Genomic DNA, 10,754 nt, shown 5'->3' on the forward strand with positions numbered 1-10,754 from the left:
GTTCCTGTGTATTGCGGATTCCTTCCAGTTTCTCACCCGTGAGCGGGCTGCACCTAAAGTCGTCCGAGGCAACAGCCGTGACTCCTGGTGATACTAGCTTGCCACTCACTCTCTCATTCACCGTCCACAGAGATTTGGGGTGTTGTGTGACAGAAAGGAACGAGGCTGCAGAAAAGCCACAAATAACGATCTGTTTGTCTGTGTCAGCCATACTCTTCCTCGAGTATCTTGTGTACATGCTTTTCTTTGTATTAAGTTTGGTACAAAAGTAATCGCGGTTTTCGCCATTACTTTTAATTACTTCTGAAGAGTCCAGACAGTTGCTGTGAATAAAGGCTGTATCTCAGAGCCAATATATTTGCTTGGGAAATAATAATCAGAAGGACAGGTGTTGGAGTGATAGAGCTATCATTCATTCATTCATTCATTCAACAAATGTTTAGTGATTGCCTACTATATGCCAGGCTTTGTTTCAGGTACTAGGAATATATTGGTAAATTTGCTTAGGAAATTTAATGGCAAAAACTGCGATTACTTTTGCACCAACCTAATACTTTGGAATCCTCGTCCTTATTCCCTGGAGATCTTATCTTTCAAGGCTCTGTTGTCGTTAACCCCTCATTATTATCATTATTGGTTTCCTCCACCAGACTTTGAACTCCCTGATGGCGCTAATGTCTTTCTATGTCCTCAAAACCAAGCATGATACCTGCAACTGAGAAAAAAATGGACACTTTCTTTCGGTTTACCTATTTTGTCTTTTGAGAACAACTTTCTGTAATGAAATAGTCTGACAGCTCTGCAAACAGCTGCCAACCTAACATCCACCGCTATTTATTTTCTTTGTAAAGACTACGCTGGGCGCTGTGGCTCACGCTGGTAATCCCAGTACTTTCGCAGGCCAAGGGCAGAGGATCACTTGAGCCCTCGAGACCACTGTATTATTTTAATATAGTGGGACCTCGTCTCTAAAAACAATAATAATAAAGTAAAGGCTGGGCATGGTGACATGCTCCTGTGGTCTCAGCTACTTGGGAGGCTGAAGTGGGAGGATCTCTTGAGCCTGGTAGACGGAGGTTGTAATGAGCCGTGGTCGCGCCACTACACTCTAGCCTGGGCGACAGAGTGAGATTCTGGTTTTTTTTTTTAGAACTAAATTGCTCTCCAGAAATGTTTTACCAATATATACTCTCAGCAGTAGTATATGAGGTTACCTCCTCAAATTCATCAAAACTGGTTATTGTCATATTTCTAAAAAACACTTTATTTGGTGGACTAAATTAATAGATTGTTCTCTTTTGTTTCTCCAGCACCTAGCACAATGCGTAGCACATATTGTTTTTTTTTTTTTTTTTTTTTTTTGAGACAGAGTTTTGCTGTTGTTACCCAGACTGGCGTGCAATGGCACGATCTTGGCTCACCGCAACCTCCGCCTTCTGGCTTCAAGCAATTCTCCTGCCTCAGCCTCCCGAGTAGCTGGGACTACAGGCGCACACCACCATGCCCAGCTAATTTTTGAATTTTTAGTAGAGACAGGGCTTCACCTTGTTGACCAGATGGTCTTGATCTCTTGACCTCGTGATCCACCCGCCTCGGCCTCCCAAAGTGCTGGGATTATAGACGTGAGCCACCGCGCCCAGCCCACATATTGTTTATAAATAGTGCTGAATGATTAAATAAATGCTCATTTTAAAACTGTCATATACTACATAAACATTTTGACAGTTCTTTCCATATATATCTCTCTATTCACGTGCCTCACACAGATATGTAATAAATATACAATTACAAAATAAGATGATTCTGAACTATTTTTATTAATACACTTAAAGAGTTATAGCTATCTTATGTCCATAAGTAATGGGTCTATTTTATTTTCAATAGTTGCATAGGATTTTATTGTAGGAAATTTTTTTATTGCATAGGAAATATAATAATTTGCCTAAGTATTGGTGTATAATACTTAACATTGCTACTTAATACTAATACTTAATATTTAATATTGCTGTCATAAAAATACTATAATAAATATTCTTGTACATGCACTCCTATTGAATGCGTATTTACCTTCCCTGATTACTTCTTTATGAAAAATTCATAGAATTGTGGGGTCAAAGGGAACTTAACGTTTACAGTTATGATAAATATGGCTGAGTTACAAAGAAAGTTATATCAATTTAATGTTCTACAGTGCCTGAGAGTCAATTTTCTCTATATTCTCACCAACACTGGATATAAGAACTTATTACTTTTGTCAAGTTGATAGGCCAAAAAAGATAAAAACCTGTTTCTTTAATTTTTAATTTTATTTGTAGTTTTGATTACTAGTAAAAAAACTTTTTCTTGTATTTCTTGTCTGTTTATGTTACTTTAGTAAATTGCCACTTCATTCCTTTCCTCATATTATTGTGTTAACCATTTTCTTATTGACTTGTAGGAGCTTCTTGCAATTAGGGATAATAACCTTTTATTAATGTGTCACTTTTATAGAAAGAGCCTTTTGGATACAAATAAAAGAAACCCACTGAATCTAGTTTAAATAAAAGTTCAAGCAGACATTGTAAATATGCCACAGGAAATCACATAAATATCCAAATATAATTTTTTGAATTTTAAAAAATTTACCAAGATATTCCTAGTACCTGAAACAAAGCCTGGCATATAGTAGGCACTCACTAAACATTTGTTGAATGAATGAATGATAGCTCTATCACTCCAAAACCTGTCCTTCTGATTATTATTTCCTAAGCAAATATCTCAGGCTTTGAGATACATCCTTTATTCACAGCAATTGTCTGGACTCTTCAGAATGGCTGTCAAAGCTCTACTTGTAGACCAACAGAAGGGGCATTTGGTTGACCTTTTTTGTTAAAACTAAATGTCCCAAGGGCTTATTAACAGTTTATATGACTTTCAGCTCCTCTTTGTATGTTTTGGGGACTTGGCTCAAGATACATCTTTAAAAACAACAACAACAACTTTTTTTTTAAAGAGATGGAGTCTAGGTCTGTATCTGGGTTAGAGTACAGTGGCATGATCATAGCTTACTGTAAACTTGAACAGGGCTCAAGTGATCCTATTGCCTCAGCCTCCCAAGTAGCTAGGGCTACAGGTGTACACCACCATACCTGGATAATTTTAAGATTTTATATAGAGACAGGGTCTTGCTATGTTGCTCAGGCTGGTCATGAATGCCTGGCCTTAAGTGATACTCCCTCCTTGGCCTCCCAAAGTGCTGGGATTACAGGAGTGAGCCAACATACTCAGCTCTTAAGATACATCTATTCTTTTTTAAAACAGGGTCTCTCTCTGTTGCCCAGGGTGGAGTGCAGTGGCACAATCATGGCTCACTGCAGCCTTGGCTTCTTGGGCCCAAGTGATCCTCCCACCTCACCTCTCTAGTAGCTGGGACTATAGGCAGGTGCCCCCATGCCCAGCTAATTTTGTTGATTTTTTTTTTGTAGAGATAAGGTCTTACTAGGTTGCCCAGTCTAGTCTCAAACTCCTGAACTCAAGCAATCCTTCCACCTTGGTCTCCAAAAGTGCTGGGATTACAGGTATTTGCCACCTTACCTGGCCCCGAGATACATCTCAATTATTAATCAGAGGCTGAAAAACTGACCAATAAATATATTTTGTAGGAAGACTAGGTCAGCGAACATAACACCATTTCTTTAAAGGTCATTGGAAGCCAGGCAAAGTAGCTCACACCTGTAATTTCAACACTTTTTCTCTCCTGCTGCAGGAGAGTTGCTAAGGGACAGGAGTTACCAGCCTGGGCAACATGGCACGACCCTGTCTCTAAAAAACAAAGGAGGGAGGGAGGGAGGGAGGGAGAGAGAGAGGGAAGGAAGGAAGGAATGAAGGAAGGAAAGAAGGATGGAAGGAAGGAAGGAAATAAATTAGCCAAGTGTAGTTGTATGCACCTGTAGTCCCAGGTGCTGGAGAGACTGAGGTGACAGGATCACATGAACCCAGGAGTTCAAGTTTGCAGTGAACTATGACCAGCCTGGGTGACCAGAGCAAGACCCTATCTCAAGAAAAAAAGAAAAAAATTAAAGGTAATTGATAAGCTATGTTAGGCTTTTAAAAGAATCAAATAAAAGTGAATTCTAAATCAAAGCCAAGTTGAAAATTTTTTTCATAGATAATATTATTATTATGAATAATGTGTTATTATGTTTAGCATCTGTAACTGGTGCATTGAACAAATGATATGTATAGGGTGCAGTTTGTAAGTAACTTATTTTCACTCCACATGTTAAAACACAACTGGTGGAGTTAATTTTTCATGATCATTGAATAAAATACAGTACACATTTTTCTGGTTGTTCAAGTAAAAAATGTTTGACTTCCTTTCTATGTCCCTGTCTGAAAGTTCTCTCCTAATCCCCACCACACCCACCTCCCCCTGAAACTCCCATCATCACCATCAACTCTAGGTTTCCTTCCTTCTTTCAAGTTCAAACAGAAGAAGAGGCAAGAAAGTTCTTAACTTGGCTACTACAGTTCCGTGATTAAGGGCTAGTACTCTTTGAGCTTGGCAGATGTTTATAGTTGATACTTGTTACTTTATGGGTTCTTTGCTAACACCTTAATTCTCACCTTAGCCCACCTGAGAAAATACTGGTAATCTTGCGCTTACATTTGGATAAATATAATAAATATATTTCATCTGGCTCTCAGCTCAATGTTAATTACTAGCATGTATAGCTTTACCCCCAGCCAGCTTTTTTCTGTGGAAGTCTCCTCATCCTTCTCTGTGACCCTCTCTAGTAACCCTGGTCTGATCCAAAGAAATACCTATAAAGTGACTTTGCCTCGGAGAGTGCAAACTTTGACCAGATCCCAAACTTATTTTGCAATTAGCCAAAATTTCTTGCTCTCAATATCCACTAGAATGTTAGCTTTATGAAGCAGGGAGTTTTTATCTATTTTGTTCACCAATGAATTTGCCTGTACCAGGTGAAGAAGTACTGTACTTAATAAGTGCTACATAAGTATTGAATGAATGAATGAATTCCTCAGATATGAGTCAGATGCCAGTCCACTGTGACCTCAACCCCTGCCCCCCTCACTCAGCTGTAGGGATCATATATCAACATTTCATTATAGCCTCTTTCCCTAGGTGTGAGGTGAGGAAAAAGCAATGTTCACTCACAGCACTCTCTCAAAATCTCTCTCAAAATCTTCTAAACTCCAACCTCTGAGCTAGAAGTAGATGGACAGTTATGAGTTGCAAAAACAATCCCTTTCTACTCCACTCCCCATTTTTGGGCAATTTCTACTTTTTGTGGTTTTCCATTTTATTATAAAATATGAAAATAGTTGGCATTTTGCTTTCGTGGCACCTCAGCCAAACTGAGACAGAAAGAGTCCTATTTTAAAATGCAACTACACATATAAAGCTTAATTGCATTATTTGTTCACATGTTGTCCCCACATTAACTCAGAAGCCGCTGGAGGATAGAGAATGTTTCATATTTATCCTTGTACATACATTTAATGTGTTACACTAGGTGCTCAAAGTTTAGTTAAAAGAGTTAGTGGATGAATAAAAGTTCTTTAGTAGCAGTAGCAATAATTTCAAATACTTTACATAGTACTAAAGATTGAAGTCTAAAACTATGTTTCTAGTACTCTTCTAGTAGATAGTTTTATTTGGAACTATTTATAGGAAAATTGTGGAATTGCTTATACTTCAATGTCATCGTATGACATAGTCTCTGATGACCCTATAAATATACTTCACCATTTTTTCAACTTTTATTTTAGATGCAGAGGGTACACATACATGTTTATTACATGGGTAGATTGTGTGTTTCTGGGCTTTGGTATACAAATAATTTCATCATGCATGTAGTGAGCATAGTACCCAATAGGCTCTATGGGTACTATGAGCCTTCCACTCTTCACTCAAGTCAGCCCTGGGATCTATTGTTCCCATCTTTGTGTCCATATGTACTTACTGTTTACCTTGCATTTATAAGTAAGAACATGTGGTATTTTGTTTACTGTTCCTGTGTTATTTCACTTAGGATAATGGCCTCCAGCTCCATCCATGTTACTGCAAAGGACATGATTTCATGTTTTTGTTTTGTTTTTAGAGATAGGGTCTCGTTCTGTCTCCCAGGCTAGAGTGCAATGGTGATTTTAGCTTACTGCAGCCTCAACCACCTGGGTTCAAGTGATCCCCCTACCTCAGTCTGAGTAGCTGGGACCACAGATCTGTGCCACCACATCCAGCTAATTTTTGTATTTTTTGCCATGTTCCCTGAGGTGGTCTTCAACTACTGAGCTCAAGTGATCTGCCTGCCTCAGCCTTCCAAAGTGCTGGGATTACAGGCATGAGCCACCAGGTCCAGCCTCCTGTATTTTTTATGACTGCATAATATTCCATGTACTCTAATCTTTTATAGATTACATCAGCAAGATCGCCTCCTCTCTAGCTCCTAGTTGGGCTCAGCTAATGGAAGACAGTAGTAGATCAGAAAGCAATAGGAAAGAGATATCAGATTATTTATTACCTTCCCCCACTCCATATTGGCCACAGGTTGGCAGTGGTACTGCATCATCAGTTGCTGTTCCCCTGCCCACATTCTGATTGTACTCTCTTCAGTTACCCTGTTGAGAGTGCATCTGATTCTTGCTGAGACCCTGACTAATACAATACCGTTTTAATGTTTTTCAGTGTATAGGAGATATACAATACTTTTTTCTGTGAAAAAAGTCCTCATCTTTTTTTGAGGTTAAGTTTATATTATACTTCTAGGAATGTCAATATCAGTAGGTGTGAATCAGCTGGAAAATAGAACCTAAGTTTATTATCTATGCCCTTCCCTATTTTCCACCTGTTCAAAAATATAGGAAAAAGAGCATACAGCTAGTTTTATAATACACATTTTTTCTAATTATAAAAGGGAGGCCGGGTGCGGTGGCTCATGCCTGCAATCCCAGCACTTTAGTAGGCTGAGGCAGGAAGACCACGAGGTCAGGAGTTTGAGACCAGCCTGGCCAATATGGTGAAACCCTGTCTCTACTAAAAACATGAATATCAGCTGGGCATCGTGGTGCATGCTTGTAATCCCAGTTACTCAGGAGGCTGAGGCTGGAGAATTGCTTGAGCCCAGGAGGTAGAGGCTGCAGTGAGCCAAGATCATGCCACTGCACTCCAGCTTGGGTGACAGAGTGAGACTCTATCTCAAAAAAATAAAAAGGGATAGACATTTAAGATTTTTTTTCCAAATAAAGATAATATGATAGGCCAGGCACGGTGGCTCATACCTGTAATCCCAGTACTCTGGGGGGGCCAAGGCAGGTAGACCACTTGAGGTCAGGAGTTTAAGACCAGCCTAGCCAACATGGTGAAACCCCATCTCTACTAAAAATACAAAAATTAGCTGGGCATGGTGGCACATGTCTGTAATCCCAGCTTCTTGGGAGGCTGGGGCATGAGAATTGCTTGAACCCAGGAGGTAGAGATTGCAGGTGAGCTGACATCTGCCACTGCACTTCAACCTGGGTGACAGAGCAAGACTCTCTCTCAAAAAAAATTTTTTTAAAGCTAAAAATAGCTACTAAGAAAAGACAATATGATCAATTATTCTTTGTAATAGGTAGAGAAAATTACCGTGTTTTTTTGTCTTCAAAACTATCCATCTAGAGAAGGGAGCATATCCTGAGAATATATTTTCCAATATGTGTAACATGTATATACATTGTGTATGGGCATGCATGTTGTGGATATGATTCTTGTTTCATAGAAAGAAATACTGCATTTCTTTATATCCATTTGACTCTAACCCTGAGCTCCCATATTGCCATGCTGATGAAAAATTCTTAGTTATCACTGGGCATTTCCTCTCCATGGGTTGTACAAAGTTTCTAGGGCTTTAATTACTATAGAAGTATGTTATTTAATTTAATTATTAATTTAATTTAATTATTAATATAATTTAATTATTATAGAATTAGCTCAAATTATTTGGTCATCTGTCCACATTGATTTGCTGCTGGGATTCTCTTTTGTGCCATCTTCACTTCAGATCTGGTGACTCACATATTTCTTTACCACTCTTGGTACTCAAGAATCTGGAATCAAGTGAGTGAATGTGGCAGACCCTGAATCCAGGTACAGCCTCTCAAGGTACCCCATGTGGCCTTCCTCTTTGAGATTTTGCCACTAACTGGGCTTTGTTACAGAGCAAGATGAGAATCTTAGCTATTCACTCAAATTACAAGCTTCAGACTTCTACATTTTTTTCTTTTCTTTTTTTTTTTAATGGAAACAGGGTCTCACTATGTTGCCCATGCTGGTCTTGAACTCCTGGGCTCAAGCCATTTACCCGCCTCAGCCTCCCAAATTGCTGGGATTACAGGCAAGAGTCAGTGAGCCTGGCCCAGATTTCTAACTTTTGAGGAAAGTTAGAAATCTTCCACTTCCTTCTTCTCATTTCACAAGATAGAGCCTATGGTATTTCTGAGCAGCGTTTGCTTTTCGCCTTACAAAAATCTGAAGTCTAGTTACTTCCATGAATGGGAGAAAGGGGTAGTAGGATAGGAGAACACATAGAATTAATATCTCAAGTCCAGGCACAGTGACTCATGCCTATAATCTCAGCACTTTGGGAGGCCAAGGTGGGTGGGTCAGGAGGTCAGGAGTTTTAGACCAGCCTGGCCAACATAGTGAAAACATATCTCTACTAAAAATACAAAATTGGCTGGGAGTGGTGGTGTATGCCTGTAATGCCAGCTATTCAGAAGCCCGAGGCAGGAGAATCTCTTGAAACTGGGAAGCCAAGGTTGCAGTGAGCTGAGATTATGCCACTGCACTCCAGCCTGGGCTACAGAGCAAAATTCCGTCAGAAAAAAACAAAAAACAAAAAAACCCGGTTTTTCAGAAGTTTGTTGTTGTTGTTGTTGTTATTCAGAAGCTAAGGTTGTTTTTTTTTTTTTATTTTTTCTGGCAACAGCTAACACGTGGAATAGAGCAAGCTGGAATTAATAGACAAATTGGGAAGAATAACAATTTAGAGTTATATCTAAACTGTGTAATATAATTTTCTTCACTCAGTGTGTGACTAAAAAAGAGGCCTGTACAAAAGCCATTGGCATACTTGAGTTGTTTAGAAATCTTTTTTCCAGAAATTAAGCAATTATCACAGACTGTCATCTGGATAGTTGAAGAACAATGAATCTTAAATGTTCATGGGAAAATTTAGCTTGGCTTTTATTGGGATTTTTTTTAATTCTAAAAAATTCCTGAAATAACTATTAATGGTCTTTAAATTGGAAAATCAGTGTTGTTTTTCTGTTCTATTCTTACTCTAAGATATCTCTATTGGATCAATTTTGCAAATACTCGTTAAGAACCAGGGTGTATCCTGAGCCAAATCCCCAAATCATGCTTAGAGGAGCTGAAAGCCATTAAAACCCCAAGTGACCAAATATCTCTTGGTTCACAAGCAGGGCTTTTAATGTAAGAGCCACTCTGAAGTGTCCATCCAAGCACTTTTTGCCACCAATACATGCATAGAAGGTAATCGTGAAAAGAACAGATTTTGGAACCAGACATTTCTCATTCATTCAAAAAATATTTGCTAATCACCTTGCTATATGCTAAGAATTATTACTAAGATGCTGATAATTCCTCAGTAAATAGGTAAAAATTCCTGAGAAGAAATGGTATATGGGATCAAATTAGAGAGAAAATGAGATGGGAGTTACAGATAATATAAGGCCATTCGGCCATAGTAAGGACTTTGAGATAGAAAGTTACTAGAGGGTTTTGAACAAAGCAATATCATGCTTGACATTTTAAAAGATCATTCTAGCCCTTGTGTTGAGAACACATGATAGGGGGCCAAACATGCTAACAAGATCAAGACTAAGAGATGATGATGGTTTGGAACGGAGTTGTAAAAGTGAGGTAGTGGGAAGTAGTTGGATTCTGGATATATTTTTAAGGCAGACCTAACAGTACTTAAGAGAATGTATTGGATACAGTGTGCAAGAGAAAAAGAAGATTCAAAATGACTCCAATATTTTTGGCCTGAGTAAATGGAAGAATAGAGTAGCAATGGACTGAGAGAAGGAGAGACAGGAAGATCAGGTTTTCAGGAAAAATAATGAATATAGCTTTGCATGTTTCAAGTTTGGGAAGTCTATTAGACATCCAAGTGGAGATATGGAGTAGTTGGTTGGCTTATGAGTTGGAATTTAGTGGAGAGGTTTAGGTGGGAGAGCCAAAATTAAGAGTCATCATTGTAGATAAGTTATGCAGAGCCATGGGAGTGGAGTAAAAATAGATAGAAAAGAGTTCCAACGATTGGATTCTGAGCACTTCAATACTAAGACAGAACTGGGTTTGTGTCTGAGCTTAGCTGCTTATAAGCTCTGAGAACGTTGATATCTTATTTCACTTCTCAGAACCTTGCTTTGCTGTCGAAATCTATAAAATTGAGATAATATTGGTTAGTATAAAATTGAGATAATATTGGTTAGTATCTTCCATGATTATTGTGATGATTAAGTAAATTTCTCATTTAAAGTGATTAGTACACAGCCAAACAGACGGTACTCAGTAAATATTAGCTATCATTACTGTTAGAACCAGCATTTGTCTTCTAATATGTTGCTGATTGCCTTCATGATAATATGCTCATATAATCAATATAGTAGCAATGCCTATTTATCTAGAGAAAGAGTGGCAAACTGTAAATGTATGGTGCACCACCTTCCCATTTCTAATCTTC

This window comes from Callithrix jacchus, chromosome 10, assembly GCF_049354715.1.
Source record: "Callithrix jacchus isolate 240 chromosome 10, calJac240_pri, whole genome shotgun sequence".
Taxonomy (NCBI): Eukaryota; Metazoa; Chordata; class Mammalia; order Primates; family Cebidae; genus Callithrix; species Callithrix jacchus.